Below are 24,635 nucleotides of genomic sequence, written 5' to 3'. Positions count from 1 at the left end.
TGCCTCTCTCTCTTTCTCTCTCTCTCTCTCTGTGTGTGTCTCATGAATGAATAAATAAAATCTTTAAAAAATAATAAAGAATTCAGGAACCTTTACAAATGAAGAGGCTGGGAATTATTCATTTCATTAGCATTACAGAGCTTAGTATGTGCTAGGCTTTGTGGTGATTATTAGGCATTCAACAATAACTAAACCAAAAAGTGCCTTAGAAACAACATATTTCAACAGATTGAAAGTAAAAGTAGATATGAAAATTCAGTCATGTTCATTAAGCCAGGCATTAAAGAGACATGCAAAAATGTAAAATAATGTCTTCAGTGCATTGAATGTTGTTTTGGAGAAATTAGTTTGGAAAAATAGTTATTTTACATACATATTTCTTTATGTTACTGTTTAATAGGTTCATTTTTTAAAAAATAAATTTTTTTAAGGTTTAGGTGCCTTTGATAAAGCTACTTTTGACTGTTCCCCAAAAAGAACAAAAGGAACATGGACTGAAAGACTTTTCATCAGTCAATAAATAAATGAGCTTTCTTAATTCACAGGTCAAAATGAATTAATGTGTTCCTTGCTTGTGTTAACTTTTTCCAGACATATTTTTAGGAATTCAGCCAGACTGTTTACATGTTGAAAATCACTGTGGCAATTTAATCCAATGAACCAGCGTTGGTTTATTTTGAATTAACTAGTGATAAAATTTTTAAATTTTTCATATGCATGGCATAATTTACTAGCAACTACATTATTGCAAGCATTGCAGTAATCAATTAATCTTATGAATTAATTAATTGAGCATATCAATTAAATTTAAAGCAAATATGCATAGTAACATGGCAAGAAAATCTTCAGTTAATTTTGGCTTGGTATGGCCAAGTGCTTCAAATTAAAGTCATGGCTTCTACCTCAAACTTCTATGTATAGTATAAACAGCGTAAATCTTGTACTCATCAAAAATTTCACTTTTTTTCAGGAGCATCGAGTGCTATCCCTGATACATATTAAATGGTAAAATAGAGTCACCAACTAGGTTTTCAAGTTCCATCAGGTTGAACATACTAGGAGAACAGATGTCCCAACCCAAGATCTTTTTGTTTTCCCATAAGCACCCCAACATGGATGACTCTAAGCAAGCAGAGAATAAATACATGAAGGGCCATGTCTGAGGAGTGTAGTTAGTGGCAAATAGCATGAGAACCAAGTGCGAAGTCTTTGCTTACCAGATTTCATCTCTTCAAAAGGTACCAGGAGATGGCAGCATTCATTGCAGCTTGTGTGATTGTAATTCAACCAGAGGTTCTCAGAGAAAATGGTCTGGTACATTCCATTCACAGGGAGTAAGAGAGTGTGATAAGGGTAATGTGGCAGCAGTCTGTTTAGATCGAAAAGGCATTGGGACGATATTATAACTTAATTTTGTACTTGAAGTGAAATTAACCTGGGGACATAGGACAAAAATCTTGGCTAGTGAGAAGAAAAAGAAATTATTGCAATTTTCAAAGGATCGAAAGAGAGACACGAGGAGAGCACAGATTTAATTGAGAGACAAGGACCAAAGGGTAGTTCTGCAACTGTCTTCATGAATTGCTTCATACATTATATTGGTGTCAATTTGGCATGATGCCAAGTACACAGTAAGAAAACTCAATAAATGTTGATTCTTTTTTTTAACCTATCCCCACTATTGCAGAAGATTTGCACTACGGATCATAGTTCCTAGCTACTTCTCAATCCCTAGGAGTTGTGTCTTCGCTTCTCACACTTTCCCCACAGAAGAGTCGTTGAAAAAATATAATAGCCATGGATGTCTGCGAAATAGTAGCAGACAAACCTGGCAGAGAGGAAATCAGGAATAAAGTTGTTCTTTCTGAGCAAGGCTTCAAACTAACAATAAGACACAATTATTCTAGTTGCCACAGCTTCATATCGATGTTCAATTTGAAAGGTCTCCCTTCTTATCATGAATCAGTGGCTTAATTTATGCTCTTGCACAGAAAGATACTCATCATATGTCTCATCGTTTTAAATCATGAATAATTTGTAAAAAATAAATCCTTTCCTAACTTAAAAAAGTGGCCTGTATATATCCCATTGAGATACACTGTTAAGACTTCAAATTGTGGGGGCACCTGATGGCTCAGTGGTTGAGCGTCTGCCTTTGGCCCAGGGTGTGACCCCGGAATCCTGGGATCGAGTCCCACATCAGGGTCCCTGCATGGAGCCTGCTTCTCCCTCTCCCTGTGTCTCTGCCTCTCTCTGTGTGTCTCTCATGAATAAATAAATAAAACCTTAAAAAAAAAAAAAGACTTCAAGTTATGTTGATTAAAAGCCCATCTATTCTTTTCCTACAAAATTCTACTTAATCATTAATGTATAATATTCTTATTATCGGAAACAGAGCTCAAATCTTTGAAGACTAAAATATATTCTAGGATGATGTCTCCCTAGACATCATCTTGTATCTTGTGAATTTTTCGTCCAGAGTGAACTAAAAATGAACAAGCAATGAATCATGCGCAGTTTGGAATGACTCAAAATTCTAAAGAATAGACATGCTAATTGTTATAAATTTTTTCCCAGAAAAAAAAATGTGCAAGTTTGTGACCCAAACTGCTTTTTAAAAATCCACCAAATTCTACTTTACTAAGGCTCAAAAGGGAAATTTAGAGCTAGCAGAGAAGCATATAGATAACATAACATTTTTATATAATAGATGAGAAAATTTAAAGAATTCGATGAAGATTTATATTGTTAAATGTTAAAAATGTTATTTTGAACCATATGATTTCACTGATATGTGAAATTTAAGAAACAGATGAACATCAGGGAAGGGAAAGAAAAATAAAATAAGATAAAAACAGAAAGGAGGAAAACCATAAGAGACCCTTAACTCTGGGAAACAAACAGGATTACTGGAGGGGGCAGTGGGCTAACTGGGGGATGGGCATTAAAGAGGGCATTTGATGCAATGACCACGGGTGCCATATACAACTGAAGAATTACTAAATTCTACCTCTGAAACTAATATAGTATATGTTAATTAAATTGAACTTAAATAAAAAATTTTAAAACATGTTATTTCAAAATATTTGTGGCTCTATCTATATCCATGATATATTCACAGATATATCCATATATCCAAATTATATATATATATAATTACATATATATTTGTAATACATAATTAAAAATTACATATATATATGTAATTTAAAGTATTTGGTTTTGAAGTCTTCCTTCTTTTCAGGAAAAAGGTTACATTACTAATCATGTTAATGTGAATTGCATACAGCCAGTTATATGTTATCTTACTTGAAAAGGCCGTTCCATGAGATTCTCTCTGGCTGAGCCTGGCATACACTTAACTATAGCAAGCTTAAAAAGAGACAATACTAACATCTACGTACCTGTGTAGTTTAAAAAAGAGGAGAAAATGCTTAGAGTGGCACAAGTATTTGTGGAAGAGGAAAAGAGATGAAATGGACTAATGCATTTTTGTGGCAACAAAAGTACAAGGAAACTCTGCTATATCACAGAGAAATTACAGGGGGGGAAGTACTTCTTTGTTTTGTGGGCAACGAGAAAATTAAAGAGAAAAATTTTCAGAACTTTAGGAGGCAGGTTCAATTTCCCCTAATATGCTTCTTTCCAAGTTTTCATTAACATACCCATGAATAGGGGATCCCTGGGTGGCTCAGTGGTTTAGCGCCTGCCTTCAGCCCAGGGCCTGATCCTGGAGTCCCGGGATGGAGTCCCAGGATTGAGTCCCGGGATCGAGTCTCGCATCAGGTTCCCTGCATGGAACCTACTTCTCTCTCTGCCTGTGTCTCTGCCTCTCTCTCTCTCTCTCTCTATGTCTCTCATGAATAAATAAATAAAACCTTTAAAAAAAACAAAAACAAAAAAAAACATGAATATAGTTGGTTTTTTATTTTGTTTTGTTTTAAGATTTTTTTATTTATTCATAAGAGACACACAAAGAGAGGCAGAGACACAGGCAGAGGGAGAAGCAGGCTCCCTATGGGGAGCCTGATGAGGGACTCATCCTGTAACACAGGACACCAGGGTCACAACCTGAGCCAAAGGCAGTCACTCAACCTCTGAGCCACCTGGGTGCCCCAGTTAGTTTTGTTTTTAAACTTGAAATAGTTCAGTAAACTTAGAAGACCCTAAGCCAAATTTGGGGTAAATTTTTCACTAAAATAGTGTGAAGGGAGGCACCATATAGCAAATGCTTCCTCTGTCAAACCACAAACAGTCTGGAAGGAGATGGGAACATAATTTCAACTCACCTTACATTTCATACTTCAACTATCTTTAAGATGTAGTAGCACAACATATGCACATTCTCCAAATCCATGGACATAAAGTTGTCTAATGTCTCCACCACAGCCTAGACCACAAGTGAAGGAGTGGGACCTAAAGTGGAGTATAAAAATATATATATTCACAGTAAAGTGTATTTGCACATTTCAATGTATAATTTCAGTAAAAGGGAATTTGCATTTTTGAATTATCAATGTGCCTTTCTCTTTACTTTTGGAGACACGGGACTTCCACCTTAGTCTTCCCTAAGTAACTATTTTCCTGGGTTAGAAGAAATACAAACAGAAGAACCAGGGTAATATCAACTGTTTCATCCAAACAGAATTTTGTAGCAAGATGATAAATACCCTTGCAAGTCAGTCACATCATACAGTTTTACATCAGAAAAATGAAAGTTCTTCTGGATCCCAGCGAAAAGAGAGAAAGAAAGACAGAAGGAGGGAATTCTGGGTGGCTCAGCGGTTGAGCCTGTCTGCCTTCTGCTCAGGGCATGATCCTGGGGTCCCGGGATCGAGTCCCACGTCGGGCTCCCTGCCTGGAGCCTGCTTCTCCCTCTGCCTGTGTCTGCCTCTCTCTCTCTGTGTCTCTCATGAATAAATAAATAAAATCTTTAAAGAAAAAAAAAGAGCCAGATTATATTATAAATTATATTGTAAATATTATTATAATGTGGTTACTAAATTGAATACAAAAGCCAAAAAAATTGAAGTTGAAATTGGCATATTTCTAAAAAAGTGTTAAACTAGCTCAATGAACCTCAGTTACATGAACAAAGTCTCCATTTGAGGTGAGAGAATTGGAGTTAAAGAAGCAAAGTTCTGATTACCCAAGCTCCTTTGACCATATCCACAAGGGTTAATAGAAAGTGTGATGACTTTAAATTCTAGTCACAAACTCAAAAGCATCAGGAATAAAACTTACGTTATTCTTCTACAAATCAACTCAAGATCTACATCAAGATCCCATTCCACCAGGAGCCAGTCAAAGTGAGCCTGACTCCTCCCTTCGCCCCTTTAACGTTGTTTATATAGAAAGGCAGGACATTTGCTCTTCGGGTTGACCATCCATATAGGCACCAGCTGAGATGTTCCTCATCAAGTCTATTCCTCAGGGCTTGGACATCATCAATCCAAACTAGGTGACAATGAGACATGATGCCACTCTAAGGTGGCCTGTCTTTCCTTCTCTGGGCAGATGCCATTTCTTAAAGCTCTGTTAATAAGACAGGATACAAGGACCCTATACAGAACTTCCAGTGATGATGTCCTCTCCTTCCAGCTTTAGGAATCTTTCTGTATTCAGTGGAGTAGCAGAAAATATCCAACCACCAGTGCTCAAACATTTTCTCCAAATCTCAGTATTTCCCTAAAGACCCTACACTTTTAAAAGACAGATTACATAACTATGAGAAATAAATTATTATTTCATTTTACCCTGTCACATCCCTTTCCTGAGCCAAGGAGTACAGATTGGCCTAGATGCTTGAATGTTGAAACAATGACGGGGAATAAAAAGAAATATGGGTCAGATGGAGAATTGTCTCTAAAATTATTATCCCCATAGTACTAACATTTTCATTTTTATTAACTTTAGATTCTCTTTTTTATCCTAAGGTTATGGGAGAAAGATTTTGTTTTTTTTAAGATTTTATTTGTTTATTCATGAGAGACACAAAGACAGAGGCAGAGACACAGGCAGAGGGAGAAGCAAGCTCCCTGAAGGGAGCCTGATGCAGGACTTGATCCCAGGATCTGGGGATCACGCCCTGCGGCAAAGGCAGACACTCAACCACTGAGTCACCAGGCATCCCAGGAGAAAGATTTTTAAATTTCTCTATGAGTCTTTGTATTTCTTTAACCTTTTACAATTAATTTCTAAGATGTTACATTTAAAAGAATGTGTTCTTTGAAAGTTTTTGAGTAATAAAATGAGGTTCTTTTTGTAGCTAGTATACTGCTTATTTTATTTTATTTTTTAAATTTTATTTTATAAGTTGGCTCCATGCCTACTGTGGAGCCCAACCCAGGGCTTGAACTTACAACCCTAAGATTAAAACCTGATCTGAGATCAGGGTCAGAAGCTTAGCCACCTGAGCCACCCAGGCACCCCATATACTATTTTAAAAAGAAGTACAGTACATCTCCTTTCCAAATCCATTATTACTTTTATTATTCAAACTCTCCGAAACCTATTTTTTCCTGCTTGAACTGCTACGTTGTTAGGGATCTTTTCATTGCAAATAACAAACCCAATTCAAACAGGGCAATTCATTACAAGAACTAGTGAAATAATACAACTCAAATTTCCGAAGTACAAACTTCTTCAGCAAAGGCTGGATCTCAGGGTTCAAATGATGGAACTGGTACTGTCTTTCTTATTCTCTTAGTCTTGTTTCCCTGAATTCATTCCTCACTCAGGCTCTGTCTATTCAGCAATGACATAGCTCCTGGAAAAGCCAGATTTATGTGGTGCTTGCACGTTGTAATCACAGGGATTTCTAAAGACATTCTTCCTTTTTCCCAGCACTATTCCAAGACCAGATAAAAGATCCTGATTGACCCAGTTTCAGTAAATTGTCCATCTCGGGCCAATCCTTGGGTTAGAAAGACAAACCAACCTAATTGATCCATTTGGGTCACCTGCCATCTCTAGTCAGGCTTCACATGAGCAGATCTTGAGTCAGGAAATCCACTGAGAGTGATTTATTAGGACCAGCTTCTAGGAGAAAATGGTAAAGGAGTAGGGACAGCCCAAGAGGAAGGAAAAGAAGCTTACAATTCCCAAAGCCAAATAAGGGAGCTCCAGAGTCTAAGTTATACCTCCAAGTTTGTCCTCAGGGAAAGAGACCAGGCCAAAGCAGACCCAGCACCCAAATGCCAGCCTCTAAGGAGCTCAGCTAACAAACAAGCTGGGTATGGACTCACAAAACTTGTCAAAAGGGATCCAAAGAAATCTGAGTGGGGCATCAAGCATCTGCTAAACTCGCCCAGTCCTGTATAGTCACAATGCAGCAGCCTCTTGCCCCGAACCCACCAAAATATTCTGATGGGTTGGCAGAGGCAGTTCTCCAAAGAAGTGATGTGGAACAGAAGAAAATAGATGCCCACTCTGTTCTTCAAAGCCCAAGATGTGAATGTTAAATTTTCCTGCAACTATAGGATTGTGTTCATTTTTTTTTCCTCCTAATGGTTTTTCGCTCCATTGTTGAATACTATTTTACTCAGTGCATAAGAATTTATGATTGTTATAACTTGATTGTGTAAAGTTGTGTGCATGAGAGAAATTACCTCTGTAGCTTTGTTTTGTTTTGTTTTGTTTTTGTAGCCTTTTAATATTTTAACCCTTAACATGTATTTTGTTTGAAATCATTAATCACATCTCTTTTTTCAATTTACCTTATGAATCTTTGTTCAATCTCTTATATTTAAAATTTGGGGTTTTTTTAGAAGTGCCCCTTGAAAATAGCCCAGAGATACTGTTTCTCAACCTCTTTATTTGACAAAACTTTGTTTCATTTTTTAATTAATTTTTTTTAGATTTTATTTATTTATTCATGAGAGACATAGAGAGGCCGAAACACAGACAGAGAGAAGCAGGCTTCCTTCAGGAAGCCCAATGTGGGACTCAGTCCCCAGATGAGGATCATGCCCTGAGCCAAAGGCAGATGCTCAACTGCTGAGCCACCCAGGCATCCCACAAAACTCTATTTTAGTTAGGAAGCATAACCCAGTTAAATTTATTATCAGAATTGATATGTTTCATCTTATTTTACTATCTTTGGTTGTGCTTTCTTTTCTTCCTTTTGGCAGGCTTTTATGTCACTTCCTCTGTTTTCTGTCATTGCTATTTGGGTTGATTTTATCTTCTACAGATTTGGAAGATTTCAGTCCTGTTTAAGTTATATTGCTATAATTTAAAAATTATTCTTTTCTAATTTTTGCTGACTTTCACGTAAGACTTTTTTAAAACGTAATATGCTATCTTCTTACTTTCTCCCAGTTAGCACTCTTCACAGTGATTCATTATCTTCATTCATAGTATCTGGACATTTAGGCCCACTTTATTGTGACTTAGTTTTATATATAATTTTAAGATTATTCTTTTCAAAGAACAATTTCTGACATCTGCATTCACTTTTTATAACCAAACCCACAACAAAGTATTACAATCTAGCGTGATGGTTAATTTTATGGGTTAAGGTGACTAGATCACAAAGTACTCACATAATGATGTGTTTGAGGAGCACTATCATAGGTGGGTCTGGAATGGGTGTTTCTGGATGAAATTAACATTTGATTCAGTAGAGTAAGTAAACCAGAGTGCCCTCACCGATGCAGGTCAGCCTCATCCAATCCACTGAAGACCTGAATAAAAGAAAAAGATTGATTAAGGGAGAATTTATTCTCATTGCCGGGCTGTCTTCAAGTTGGGATATCAGTCGTCTCCTATGTTAGGACTGGACTAGCACTTACAGCATCAGCCCTCCTATTTCTCAGGTCTTTAGATGTAGTAGACTGAAACTATACCATGGCTCTCCTGGATCTCCAGCTTACTGACTACAGATCTTAGGACTCCTCTGCCTTCATAATTGCACAACCAGTTTTTCATTATATATATTATTTTATATATATAATCTTCAATTGGCTTTGTTTCTCTGGAGAACCCTAATGCACTTACTTTTATGTTTGAATTATTTCAACGTACCCTATAAGTCCATATGTGTGTGTATGTGTATGTATAAACACTTCAACATGTGATTAACATTTTGATTAACCTCACAGTCATCTGAAATATGTCTTTGTGTAGGTTTTCTAAAATAAAAAGCATTCAGACAGTGTGTTTTCTGAGCCATTTTATATATGTGTGTGTGTGTGTGTGTGTGTGTGTGCGTGTGTGTGTGTGTGTCCTTGTGTTGCCTTTGCAGATAAACAAAAACTTGAGTGGATTTAGAATTCTTGGACAACAGTTTTATACATTCAAAATTCTGTAGAAAAGATAACCTTATAAACTGATATTTACTACTCTGAAAGAAAATTCTCAAATCTGTTGACTTTTGTTTTAAAAGTAACATGTTTTATTTCAAAATGATTATATCTAAAATTTTTAAAAATTATTTTGCTTTATCCTTAAAATGGAAATTTTTGCTAAGATATGCCTCTCCCTCCATTAATTTTCTTTGTAACATGGTAAGTATTTTATTTTATTTTTTTTAGAGAGGGAGAGAAAGCAAAGAGGAGCAGAAGGAGAGGGAGAGAATCTTAAGCAGGCTCCAAACCCAGTGTGGGGTCCCACACAGGGCTTGATCTCAAGACCCTGAGATCATGACCTGAGCTGAAATCAAGAGTTGGACACTTAACTGATTGGCCACCCAGGCGCCCACATGGTAAGTCTTTTATTTTTTTTTAAAGATTTTATTTATTTATTCATGAGAGATACACAGAGAGAGAGGCAGAGACACAGGCAGAGACAGAAGTAGGCTCCTCACAGGGAGCCTGATATGGGACTCGATCCCCATACCAAGGATTATGCTCTGAGCCAAAGGCATAGGCTCAACTGCTGAACCACCCAGGCGTCCCACTTGGTAAGTCTTAAAAACCAATAAGCATTAGGATGTCTCTTTTTGTGCTCAGAAAAGCATTGGTTGGTTGATTGGTTGGTTGGTTTTTCCAATTTTAATCTTTGATAAATACTTCTCTGATTTAAAACTCTGAAAACCTATGTTGTTGTTTTTTTTTTTCTTTTTTCTTATTTTTAAAGAGGCAGACTGCCATACACAAGACCTCATCTGGATGTGTCTGGAGTCTTGGAAGCTTGACCACCCACATTCTCCTACAAATAGACCTCAAGAGTTTGTTGGAAGTTCTAGTAGGAAAACACAGCTACTCCTATACCCATGACCAAAAAATGGCCCTCTATCATGGAAGGTCCTAGTGTTAGACTGAGCACACAGCTTTCGGAAGGGTGAACACATGGAGCAGTGAGGGAGGACCAGGACACCTGCTTAGCCAGCCAGATCAGCCAAACCAACCTTGGTGATCAGTGAGGTGACAGATGTTGCAGCCAGATCACCCTCACATCCTGAAAACCTATAATTTTTAGTATGGATCATTGTTCTCTATCCTTTGTACCTATCATCTTTTCTTTCATAGTTTTTTTTTCTGCCTTTACATTCTAGGAAAATTTTTTCAAGACATTCTTTTATATCATTGATTAAATTTCCTGTTAAATCAAGTCTACTTTTGTTGACTACATTATTGATTTTAATTCTACTGGATTTCTCATTTTCTCGACAATTTCCTCATCTCAGGCAGATGATTTTATGTTTATCACATATTTCCAGCACATTTTATACTGCTATCTCTTTAAACTAATTTGTATTCTCTTCTTCAGATTTATGTTGCAACTTCACAAAGACATCTTTTCTGGCATTTTAGTAATTTTACCAGAAAGTTTCCCAAAACATTCTCCTGGTTCTAGTAGTAAATCATTTCAAAATACACAATCCTTCTGAATTTTGAGGTAAAAAAAAATGACTTCTTTTTGTCTTCCTTTTTCTTTTAAAAGCACATGTTAAGAAGCATCTGGGCGAGTTCATTCAGTTAAGCATCTGCCTTCAGCTCAGGTCATGATCCTGGGGTCCTGGGATCGAGCCCTGCATCAGGCTCCTTGTTTAGTGGGGAGTCTGCTTGTCCCTCTCCGTCTGCCCCTTCCACGGCTTGTGCTTTGCCTCTCTCTCTCTCTCTCTCTCTCTCAAATAATAAATAAAATCTTTCTTAAAAAAAAAAAAAGCACATGTTAACTTTTTCCCTCTTTAATTCCATTGAATAAGAAAGATTTTTATCCAGCCCTTATAAATGCCAACTGTCAGAGTCTTACTTGCCCATAGTCATACCTCAGTATATGAAGTTAATAGAAGTCTCTTCTTATAGGCTATTTCTGGGAGGCAACTTGATATGCAAATGTACTGGTTTAATCTTCTCAACTAATAAACCTGAGTTAGAGTCAGTCTTCTGAGACCCAGACTGCCAGTTTCTTTGACCTTCTCATCCCACAGAATACACATAATCCACAACCCAGTGCTCTCCCAATATTTACTCTGAATAAGTTCATTTTCTTTCAGGATTATATTTCTTTGTATACAATGAGCCACTATTGTTCTCACTAGCACAGTGTCTAACAGGATCGCCAAAACTCCGTATGTCCTGTCTTGTTTCTAAATGGTTACATAAAGATTACAGTTTCGAAATGGATCTATGAAGATGAGTACCAATTAAATAGGAAAGAGATTGGGGTCAGAATAGGAAGCATCTTCTTGGTGCTCAAAAAATAATTCCTGGGTTACAGAGAGACAGTTGCCCCACTTTTTGTCCATCACCATAGAACTTTCTTTTTTTTTTTTTTTTTGAGAAGGGAGCAGATGACAAGTTTCTTAACCTACTTTCAAGGAAATATGTTTATTCCATTTCAGAAAGAAAGAGAATAAAGAACAAACAAAACAAAACTACCCACCCACACTGGTCACAAATTATGAGCATGACCATCAAATATGATTACTCTTTAAATAACCTGAAAAAAAATGCTGTCCAGCTTAGTTTTCATTGCTATAAGTTTTCATCCTTTACTGTGCCTTCATAAATATTTTTTGAGAAATTCAAAGAGTTACTAAAACAGTACCTGCTAGACTGTCATTTAAATTTAAAACTCCAGTTCAATATTTAAAGTAATACTGAAATCTTTATTTATTTTATTTCTTTTTCTTCTTGTAGAACAATAATAATACCCACCACTTGCTGGATGTTTATTATCAGGCAGGCACTATGGTAGGCTCTTTATTTAAACTTTTTCTAATTCTTATGACACTGAAAGGTAATTGTTACTAATCTTACTATTCATAAGGAAATTAAAGTTCAATGAGCTTGAGTAACTTCCCAAATCATACAGTTAATAAATTGTAATACAAAGATTGATCAGATAGCTTTGACACCAAGCTCCCTACTCTTGCTTCCACAATAATGCAACATCTAGCCAATTATCCTATAGTTATAGAAACACAACCACCACCACTGCCACAACAACTGAACTTCTTCTTGCATGTAAATTTTAGTATAGCAAGCATTTTTATAGAAGGCTCACATAAATTGCCAATAAATCTCACTAGAAATATATACAGGAGAAAATGAGAAAGCAATTGATAATACAGCTAATTGAAGTGAATCAACACAAAATTTCTGATCCATTATTAATGGCTGCATAGATACAGATTTGATCCAAGTCTGTGATGCTGGTCGTGATGGTAGAGATAGTTTTTCTTTTTTTTTTTTCAATGCATCACGTCATTAAATGAGTTATTTCCTGTATTCAACTTCCTTCCCTCAGCAGGATTTAAGCTTGTTGATAAAAGAAATGTGAACTGTTTGAGGGAGTACAGTTTACTATTCACATCCTTTCAGTTAAAACCCAAATTTAGAGTTATTGGGAATGAAAGTTTGAATCCTCCCTATGAAATTGTAAAATAGATTATTTTGTAGAAGAACAGATTTTAAAAGAGCAACTCTTTAACTCTTTGTCACTTCTTTGTTACTAGTTTTTAAAAACTTAAACTCTAAACAACTTCTACGGTATTATAAGAGTTTGAATTCCAATCTTAAGTATGTCATCAGTGCTTTATAAGAGGGAGGCTGGAAATAAATATTCCACTTAAAATGAGAATAAGCATGTGTTGTTCTGAATCACAGTTCCATACAGTGTGGTAGGTCTTTAGAGACAGAAAGGATAACTGGATAAAGCCTCTCATTTCACCTGTAACTAAACTTTAATCCAAAAGGGTCAAACCAGGCACCTGGGTGGCTCAGTGGTTGAGTGCCTGCCTTCGGCTCGGGTCATGATCCCGGAGTCCTGGGATCTAGTCCCACATCAGGTTTCTCACAGGGAGCCTGCTTCTTCCTCTGCCTATGTCTCTGCCTCTCTGTATCTCTCATGAATAAATAAAATCTTAAAAAAAAAAAAAAAAGGTCAAACAGGTATGTCAGGAATAAAATAGGGAAATCACTACAGACCCTGAAGACATCACAAGGTAGTAAAGAAACAACTCTACATGCACAACTTTGACAATGGAGGTGAAATCAATCAATTCCTGGGAAAATGCAGATTACCACAACTTATCCAGTATAAAATAGTTGAATAGCCCTATAACTATTTAAAAAATTGAATTCATAATTATAAAGCTTCAAAAAAAGAAATCTCCAAGCTCAGAGAATTGTTCTGGAGAATTCTACCAAAAATTGAAAGGACAATTAACACCAATTCTACCCAATTTTTCCAGCAAACACAAGAGAAATCTATTTTATGAAGCTAGTATTACCCTGATACCAAACCAGACAAAAACAGTACAAAAAAGAAAACTATAGATGAATAACTTTTATGAAAAAAGATGTGAAAAATTTATTTTTTAAAGATTTATTTATACTGGATATATTTTATTATTTATTTATTTATTTATTTATTTATGATAGACACAGAGAGAGAGAGAGAGATTGAGAGGCAGAGACACACAGGCAGAGGGAGATGTAGGCTCCGTGCCGGGAGCCCAATGCGGGACTCGATCTCGGGACTCCACAATCGCGCCCTGGGTCAAAGGCAGGCGCCAAACCACTGAGCCACCCAGGGATCCCCAAAATGTGAAAGTTTTAACAAGTAGATTCAGCAATATCTAAGAAGAGTTATACTGTCACAAAATGGGATTGTTTTCTGGGATCCAAGTCTACTTCAATATTTAAAAATCAATCAATATAATTCACAGTATACAAAACTAAAAAAAAAAATCACATGATCATACCAATTGATGCAACAAAACTTTTGGCAAAATTCAAAAACCATTCATGATAAAAACAAAATATAAAAAAAATAGAATGGAGAACTTCCTCTACTTCATAAACAGCATCCATAAAAGCTCACAACTATTATCACACTTAAAGGTTGAAGATTGAATGCTTTCTTTCTCAAATAGGGGCAAGGTAAGCATCCCACTCTCACCACTTTTATTCAACATAATGCAATAGGTTCTGGCTATTGCAGTAAAACTAGAAAACAAATAAAAGGCATACAGTCAAAAAAGGAAGAAATAAAACTGTCTCTGTTAAAGATAAGATTTTTTATGTAGAAAATCAGAAGGGCCCTACAAAAGAGCTCCTGTAACTAATAAGAAAGTCCAACAAGGTCACAGAATGTAACCTCCCGGAGATTCTCTCCTCCTTTTGCCCCTCCTCCCTGTTCTCTCTCTCCTAAAAAAAAAAAAAAAAAAAAAAAAAACATGTTCTATTGACTGAGCCAGCCAGGTGCCCCACATGTTTAATTTTTTAAGAAACTGCTAAGTTGCTTACCAGAATGACTATATATCATTTTTACGTTTCAACCAGTGATATCGGAGTCCTCCAGTCTCTTCACACTGACCGGCTATACATTGTCACTATTTTTTACTTTAGCCATAGGTGTATTATAAAACTTCATTGTGATTTTAATGTATACATTCTTAAGGGCTAATGAAGTTTTTATGTACTTACTTGCCATCTGTCTATCCAATTAAGTTTCTGATCATGTCTTTTGTCCATTTCCTAACTGGATTGTTTATTTTGAGTTTTGAGAGTTCTCTCTATATTTTAGATACTTTGTCCTTTGTTGCTCATGTGGTTTACAAATATACTCTCCCAGGCAGCAGCTTGGTTTTTGATCCTCTTAGCCACCTTTTTGCAGAACAAAAGTTTTTAATTTTGTTAAAGACCAATGTATCTTTTTTTTCCTTCACAGATTATGCTTTTTGTGTCAAATCTAAGACTCCTTTGCCTAGCTGGTATCCCAAAGATTTCCTTCTATGTTTTTTTAAAAAGTTTTATTTGGATTTTATTTATTTATTCATGACAGACACAGAGAGAAAGAGAGAGAAGCAGAGACACAGGCAGAGGGAAAAGCAGGCTCCATGCAGGGAGCCCAACGTGGGATCCGATCCTGGGTCTCCAGGATCAGGCTCTGGGCTGAAGGCAGCGCTAAACCGCTGAGCCACCGGGGCTGCCCTTGAGATGTCTTTCAACTGGCAAAGGAGCTGAAGCATCTATACCACAGAATACTACTCAGCAATATAAAGAAATGAGCTATTGACACATATAGTTACTTGTATGAATTTCCAAGGAATTAGACTCAGTGAATAATTTTTTTTCAAAAGGTTACATACTGTATGATTCCATTTATGTGACATCTTTGATATAACAAAAATATAGAAATTGAGAACAGATCAGTATTTACCAGCTAGCCAATTACTAGTTAAATAAACAAATATCATTAAAAATATAAATACGAGGGGATCCTGAGTGGCTCAGTCAGTTAAATGACTGACTCTTGATTTGAGCTCAGATCATGATCTCCAAGTCCTGGGACTGAGCCACACATCAGGCTCCATGCTCTGTGCAAGAGTATGCTTGAATTTCTCTCTCCCTCGCTGTGTGCCCCTCCCCCCTCTTGCACACACTCTCTCGGTGTCTCTCTCAAATAAAAATCTTTAATTAAAGATTCTCTGTGTGTGTATATATACATATATGTATATATACACACACACATATATATATATATATATTTATGGATAAATCTGACCAAAAAACTATGAAAATTTTAAAACACTGGAAACTACAAAACATTGCTGACAAAAATTAAAAGATTTTCTAAATAAACAGAGACCCTTATTTATGGGACAAGAACACTCACTATTAACACAATGATATTCCCCAAATTGACCTGTAATTTTAAAGGGGTCCAAAATCCTGGTATACTTAGTGTAGAAAGTGACAAGCTGGTTCTAAAATACATACAGAAACTCAGAGGATCTAAAATAGCCCAAATAGCTTTGAAAAAGAAGTTGGAAAACTAGTACTACCTGATTTCAAGATGTATTATTAAACTCTAATGGTTAAACATCATATTGTCAAGACAGAAAAAAAGATCAATAGAACAAAATAAAGACTCCAGAAATAGACCCACACATATAGACAATTGTTTGACAAGTTGTGAAGGCAATTTAGTGGAGAAAAATTAGTCTTTTCAACGAATGATACTGGAGCAATTGGATAACCATACTTTAATAAAAGAAAAAAGGAATTTCAATCCATATTTTGCACCACTATATGCAAAACTTAACTGAAAATGTATCATAGATCTAAATTCAGGCTTCAAATTACAAAAGTTATAGAAGAAAACAGAGAAAATCTTTATGAGTTTGAACTAGGTGAAGAGTTCTTGGGTATAATGCTGTCAAAAAAATGGATAAATTAGACTTCATCAAAATTTGAACCTTTTGCTCTTCAGAAGAGGATAAAAAGACAAGCTTTGCAGACTGGAAGACAATATTTGCAAATTATATATTTGATAAAAGAGTTCTTTTCTAAGATGTTATTTATTTATTAATGAGAGACACACACAGAGAGAGGTAAGGACATAGACAGAGGGAGAAGCAGGCTCCCTGTGGGGAGCCTGAGGTAGGGATCCCAGGGCCTGAGATCATGCCCTGAGCCAAAGGCAGATACTCACCCACTGAGCCACCCAGCCATCCTGATAAAAGAGTTCTACCCAGAACATACAACTCTCAAATTCAGTAATAAGAAAACAAACAACCCACTAAAAATGAACAAAATATTTGAACACATTGCATCAAATAGCAAATAAATACATGAAAAGATTAGACATTAGGTTAATGCAAAGTGAATCACAGTGAGATACCACCATACCTATTTATAGTGATTAAAATTAAAAAGACCATCCATACCAAATGTGACAAGAGTATGATGGATCTAGAGCTCTCATAAGTTGCTGGTGGGATTGTAAATACTATCGTCCTTGAGAGAACAGATTGCTGTTTCTTAAAAAGTTATACATATGCTGACCATTTGTGCCAGCCATTTCACTCCTGGGCATTTACCCATGAGCAAAGAAAGTATATGTCTACACAAACAATTATACACAAATGTTTTAACAACTTTATTTGTGCAGCCCCAAACTGTAAACAACCCAATGGTTACCAATAGAGGAATAAGTCGATAGGTTGTGGTATATCTATATAACAGAATCCTCCCCAACTATGAAAGGAATGAGCTGTTGATACACAGAACAACATGGATGAATTTCAAGATGATCTCGCTGAATGAAAGAAACCCAATAAAAGAGTACACACTGAATGATGCCATTTATATAAAACTCTAGGAAATGCCAGCTAATATATAGTGACAGAAAGTACATCAATTGGGGATGGAGGAGTGAAAATGAGAGAGTACAGAAGGCCATGAAGAAACTTTGGGGGATAATATATATCATCATTATCTTGATTGTGGTGATGATTTCATGGTGTATACACATATCAAAACTTACCAAATTGTATACTTTAAATATGTGTGGCTAATTGTATGTCAGTTATAACTCAATAAAGCCATTTAAAAAGAATGCATGGGGGAGCCTGAATGGCTCAGTCAGTTAGGCATCTGCCTTCAGCTCAGGGTCATGCTGTTGGGGTACTAGCATCAAGTCCTGTGTCAGGCTTCCTGCTCAGCAGGGATTCTGCTTGTCCCTCTCCCTCTGTCCCTCCCCACTGCTTGTGATCTCTCTCGCTCACTCTGCTCTCTTTCTCTCAAATAAATAAGTAAAATCCTTAATAAAATAAAATAAGAAGAATGTGTGTATGAGTCAGTTCTGTCCAGTAAGAATCAAAGAAAAGGTTGCTGAAAGTTTTGGGGAAAGTTCTACTTTGATCTAAAAAAAAAAAAAACTGTAAGAACAAACTCTCTCTCTCTCTCTCTCTTCTCTTTCTTTTTCTCTCTCTCTCTCTCTCAGTTTCTCAGTGTAAAAAAAATGTTGTCCATGGTATAGCTGGAAGCCATCTTTTGACCAAGAAGAAAGCCAGCAAGAGAAAATTGCTAACACAGAGACAGGAAAGCAGAAACAAATGCCTCTGAGGAGAAGGGGCCCAAAGTCCTGATTGCATTGGATCTGAAGTCCTCTTTATCTAAGGATTTCAACTATACGATCTAATAATATTCCATAATTGTTAAATCATCCTGAGTCAGGGTTCTACACCTTGCAGTGAAAAACATCCTAACCAAGATAAGCATATTCTCATTTGAGAATCACATTAACAATTACAATATGCAATCAGGATAGAATTCTTTGCCTAAAGCAAAGTTCTGAATTTCATGGTCCCTAGTGAAAGATCATCCTGAGAAACATATTAACACCTTCAGAAAAGAGCTACACATGCTTATTTATGTGTCTGTTTTTTTGTGAGAGGTGACCTCATCCAGACAGATAGTATGGAGGAGAGCTGTACCCATGAGATGAGTTGCTCCTGGCCCCCGAGGCTAGGAAAGAGTCTCCACTTGCACCCAGGGAGATCTGAAAGAAGAAAGGCTTTCTTCCAAAGCTTCAGCTGGACGTTGACTATTGCCAGTTGCTTCACCACCAGTCCGCCAGAGCAGAAACTTTCCTCCTTGCAAATTTGCCACTACATAAAAGACCCTAAACTACTTGACCCATACTTATAGGTCAGTGTATACAAACTCTGAGGTCTGAGCAGGAAATGGAAAATAACTACTTGCCCTAGTAGTACCAACAAGCCAGAGAGGAAAACCAAGATAAACACTTCAAACAGGTGTTTCTCTGAAATAGATCTGTTGGCAGAATCAGATGAAAACTTTTTTAAAAAGTAATAAAATCACTCGAGAAGATATAACTAAAATTTAAGAGATTAACAGTTAAATCTATGCAGATGCTATAACTGGAGGGGAAAATTATCATTTAAAAATAACTACGTGTTTCTCAGTGTTCACTTCCTGATTGAAGTGACTAAAATGAAATAACTAATAGAAATAACTGATTAAAATCCCACATAACATGTTTTAAAAATTGATGAATTGCTGAGGTTGCATGAAAATCAGAAATTCATACATTCTCAAAGCTGAAAGCAAGAATGAACAACTGAGAGATGCCTGGGTGGCTCAGGGCCTGATCTCATGGTTCCGGGATTGAGTCCCACATCGGGCTCCCTGCGTGGAGCCTGCTTCTCCCTCTGCCTGTGTCTCTGCCTCTCTCTCATTCTGTCTCTCATGAATAAATAAATAAAACTTTAAAAAAAAAAAAAAAAGGAATGAACAGCTGAAAAAATTGCCTGTCTAAGCCTTGTCACTGTGTAAAAAGAGGAAAAAATTCTCTCCTGGGAAATCATAATCACTCACCCTATATGTAGAGGTCAAATACACTTAAGTGGGGAATTTAACTTAAAGTGTTCCCAAGCTAGAGGCACCTGGGTGGCTCAGTAGATTAAGCATCTGTCTTTTGGCTCAGGTCATGATCCCAGGGTCTTGGGATTGAGCCCCACATAGTAGCGCTTCTTGTTCACTGGGGAGTCATCTTCTCCCTCACCCTGGCTCATGTACTGTGTGCTCTCACTCTCTTTCAATTAAATTAAATCTTTAAAAAATAGAAAAAATTGTTATAAGTGTTCTCAACCCAATAATGTGCCCAAAGTATAGGGGGAAAAAAAAACCATAAATATTCTTTAGAGCATTCAATTTCAACCCAAGCTTCAAACAATTTCCAAAGATACCGCTTCAAGAAATGTGGATAATTTATTATTTTAAATTCAGTTGCTGTAGCAAATAGCAAATGAGATGTGGTTCAAGAGAGAATTGATGAACTGGAAGATAAATCTGAAAAGAGAATTAGTAAACTGGAAGATAAATGTAAAGAAATTATTCAGAATGTACCATAAAGAGATAAAGATATTAAGAGATATTGAGACCTAAAAGTTACAGTAATAACTTTATAATGGTATTTATAATATTAGTAGTAATGTTAGTAATCAGTAATATAATATTAGTCATAATAATAGGCTATATTGGAAAATGTACTAGATTAGGATTTTTCCAGAAAGATATTAAATTCTGAGATCCATAAAACCCTATAAAAAAAAAAACAATAACATTGATGTGGATGGAACTGAAGGATATTATGCTGAGCAAAATAAGTCAGTCAGAGAAAGACAAACATCATATGGTTTTACTCATATGTGGAATAGAAGAAACAGCACAGAGGAAAGGAGGGAAAACAGAATGGGTAGAAATCAGAGAGGGAGATGAACCATAAGAGAATCTTAACTATAAGAAACAAACTGAGGGTGGTTAGAGGGGAGGCGGGTGGGGGATGGGGTAACTGGGTGATGGGCATGAAGGAGGGAACTTGATGTGAGGATAACTGGTTGTTCTATGCAATTGAGGAATAACTGGACTCTACATCTGAAACTAATGATGTACTATATGTTGGCTAATTGAATTTAAATAAAATAAATAAAACTAAAAAACACAATAAAATCTAAATAGGGCATATAAAAGTAGACCACACCTACCCCCATCACAACAAAATCAGAAAAAAAGAAAAGAAAAGATCAAAAAAGGAGCAATCAGGCTGATCCAGGCTGACTTTTTTTGAAAGCAACAATGAAAATTAAAGAGAGTACAATGAAACTTTCGGTGTATGAAAAGAAAGTAACTCCTAATCTAGACTACATATTCAATGAAACAATTTCTTAAGAACAATGACAATCAAGTGACACTAAAGGAAATTCCAAAATATAAGATTTGCTACTTGAATATAGCCAGATCACACTTTGAAAAAGAAAAAAGTGACTCGAATTAACAGTGTTACATAAATATGATTGTATTCAATCATATTTCAATTGTATTCCAGAGGCTGAAGGGCTGATGCTGCTATTTTACAAAGTGCCATTTATGCAGAAATGTGAAGGAAGTGAGGGAGTGAACCATATGGAGCGTTGCCAAGTGTTTCGAGCATGGAAGACAGCGTATATGTAAGGTCCTGGGGGCAATGTGGGGAGCGTGCTTGATGTGTTCATGGAACAGCAATAACATCTTTCCGGGGACAGAGAGAGTAACCAGCAGAGAAGTAGAAGATGAAATCAGAGAAGCATCAAACAGATTTTGAAGGACCTTTTGAATCATTTTAAAGATTTTGCTATTTGTGCTGAGTGATTGAGGAAGCCTTTGGAAGATCTTGAACTGAGAAGTGACTTGATCTGACCAGGTGGATAAAATGCTTTAGAAATAATTTAGGTTCAAACCACCAAAAGTTAATCTTCCATGGACCAATGTAATCTGGTTTTAGGAGGGGCTTTCTGCTGATCTAGTCTGTTGTAAGAATAGGTAGTTCTCTTGCCTACTTATAATCTCCCTTTAACGCGCTTGTAAACGGAACTGGATTACTGGGTATTTAAAATCACACTTGTATAATGATATTTCCAGGCATTGTACTATTCCACGCCCCACAACCACCCTCTGTTCCCGTCAGGACAGATGAATTAACAGCAGGTGTCTGCGTGCACCACTATAAACTGACCAGTTGAATTCTTTTTATAATAATGACTTTGGATATGCATTATGGTCTGGATACTCTGCTTTTGCTCCTCCAGATCCACTCTCTCTCCACTTCTCTCCATCCTGCTCTGTGGCTTTGGCTTGCATTTCAGTCCTCTTAACGGGAAACACTGGAGATGTGAATTGGGGGGAGAGGTTGAGTAATATATTCTGTTGTTTCCCTTCCTGCCATGTGGTGAGTGGTCCCTGGCCAGTTTCTCTAGTGAAGTGCCCAACTCTTTTCTAAAACTCTTCTACAGCCACCAGCTTGCTTGCTCTCCTTAAAGATTTTATTTATTTATTCATGAGAGACATAGAGAGAGGCAGAGACACAGGCAGAGGGAGAAGCAGGCTCCATGCAGGGAGCCTGATGTGGGACTCGATCCCGGGGCTCCAGGATCACGCCCTGGGGGGAAGGCAGATGCTCAACCGCTGAGCCACCCAGGTGCCCCTACAAGCTCTTTCTTGATTCTGAGCAACCATTGTCTCTCCTTGCCCTTAAAAGCCTAGGCGTGATAAAGTCTCCCTGCTCTTGTTATCTCTGGGATGCTTCACCACCACTTATTGGTTTCCCTTAACTTTGCCCCACCCTTGTCAATAATTTCTTCATTAAATTCTCTTTCATGACTGTTAAGATACCATCTGTTTTCTATCCGCACTCGGATTGCTACACAGAGGAAGTCCAATTGGTTATATTTTATACTCTGTACTTTTAATTTGTGACATTATGTTTGAAAGTTTTACATTTTTTATATTAAAAACAATTAAATAGGAGGGCAGCCCGGGTTGCTCAGCGGTTAGCGCCGCCTTCCACCCAGGGTGTGATCCTGGAGACCGAGATGGAGTCCCATGAAGGGCTCCCTGCGTGGAGCCTGCTTCTCCCTCTGCCTGTGTCTCTGCCTCTGTGTGTGTGTGTGTGTGTATCTCTCATGAATAAATAAATAAAACCTTTAAAAAATAATTAAATATGGACTTAACGATTTGTATGATATATATAATACAATTCAATATAATACAATTCAATACAATGAGCTAATAGTCCAGGTACTAGAGAAGCAAATAGGAGGATCTTAGACAACTTTGGCAAATGGAAAAGACTCCACTGAGGTCAGTAGGGTTTGGTAACCTCACTGCCCTTTCAACTCAGGATCTGTGGGTCTCACTGCGTGATAGCCTCAGGACTACCAGGGTTTGTTTCTCCCAGTGTCACTCCAAACTTTCTTCAGTAGATCTAATGGCATCTGCCTACAACTGTGTGGGCATGTGTATACACACACACACACCACTAACACCCTCAGAAAAGGTTGGCTGTAAGGACAATATAAGTGCTGCTAAAATAATTTACTTATGTGATATGGCTGTAATTTTAAAGTATACTGAACTGAAAGTTTTTAAAAATTGTGAAACAGTCAAATAGTCAATTGATAAACAGCATTGTTTGAATTTGCACTTTGACAAGTCCTGATAATGTTTTCTATAGAAGTCTTGCTACCAATATCATGAATAGAGATCTATTATAATGGGTATTACTATTATAATGAGTTCTTCAGGATTCTTTGAAAATCTTGTCACGAAAAAGATGTATGCAAGGACATAATTATCTTATTAAAGATATAAATAGAGAGAGATAGATTATTAAACATATTAAAGATATATACAGAAAGAGAGATATACAGGCCTCAAACCATCACTTATGAATAGCATTGACAGCTAGATATGGAATCTTTCAGGAAATAGAAACTTCCTTCATAAAAACAAGTAATTGGCACCTGTCTAAATGGGATGCCCATTAGCCAGTCTGGTTTCACTCAAACTAATTTTGTTGGCTTCATGTAGCCTAATCAATTACCTTGGTTTGCCAGGGACTGAGGTTTCTTAGACAAAGGATTTCTGTGCTTGAGCCAGAATAGTTCTGGGCAAACTGGCATGAGTTGGTTTTTCTAGCTCCATGTATTCATGAAAATCAATAGAGGATATCTCTATTATAAGATGAGTCGTGTCCTGACCAAAATTCACATGCTGAATTCTTTATCCACAGTAGTTCAGCATGTGACTGTATTTGGAGAATACAAAAATTAATTTTTTTATAAGCCACCCAGCCTGTGGCATTTTGTTACAGCAGCCCTGACAAACTAATATACTCCTTATAAACTTTTCTTAGTTGAAGTTTAGTGCATTATAGCTGGTGATTAGAGTCTAATCTTCTAATCTTCTTTTACCTTTGCTCTGCCTCCTCATTTTTCACACAGGAAGACTTGTCTTCCCTAATCTCTTTACCTAGATTATGACCTCCACAGATCCCAGTTCTCTTTTCTTCTGGCACCTTGCCCCTACGTTAATCCTCTTTCTCTTATGAACTCTACTAACCCATTAAACTATCTTTCAACCTTTCCAAAATTCCATAAATGTTAGTCAAATAAATGAAGAATCACACTAACTTCTCTTTCCTTCCTTCTCCCTCCAAACTCTGAGATTCTTTTGCATTTACTCTTCATTTCCCACTCACTTTTCAGCCCCCTATGATCTGGTTCTTGGCTCTCATCATTATACTGAAACAATTGCATATAGTAACATCAGACCACAGCCACTGTTATCAGCACCATTTTGAGAGTTAATAAAATTCCCTTTTCTTCCAGAGAAAACAGGACAAGCAGAATGCAGACTGCTTTTTTTCCCCCCTTGGCTGCACAACCATCCCCTATAGCCATGCTCGGGATTTCATAATTTCCAAATTCAACTGTCTTTTCTCATCCTCACCTTTCAAGAGCTGACTTCAGTATTTGACACTGTTGAGCACTCTGCTCCTGGAAACTCTCTCTCTCTCCTCTGGTTTTCTCGGCCTTCTACCTGCCTTTGATG

General features: G+C 36.8%; 1 long non-coding RNA gene across 1 annotated transcript in view; it reads right to left on the bottom strand.

The window, feature by feature from the left end:
* Nucleotides 1-1,223: 1,223 nt before the first annotated feature.
* LOC119867194 overlaps nt 1,224-24,635 on the bottom strand; it is a 32,554-nt gene continuing 9,142 nt past the window's right edge. The window contains exons 2-4 of the long non-coding RNA XR_005382744.1: nt 8,547-8,687; nt 4,290-4,416; nt 1,224-1,369 (exon numbers count right to left, since the gene is read on the bottom strand). This is a non-coding gene — a long non-coding RNA (uncharacterized LOC119867194). The remainder of the gene's footprint in view (nt 1,370-4,289; nt 4,417-8,546; nt 8,688-24,635) is intronic.

Source organism: Canis lupus, chromosome 32, assembly GCF_011100685.1.
Source record: "Canis lupus familiaris isolate Mischka breed German Shepherd chromosome 32, alternate assembly UU_Cfam_GSD_1.0, whole genome shotgun sequence".
NCBI lineage: Eukaryota > Metazoa > Chordata > Mammalia > Carnivora > Canidae > Canis > Canis lupus.
Note: the sequence above shows the minus strand (reverse complement) of the source record. Positions and strands in the feature narration are given on the sequence as shown.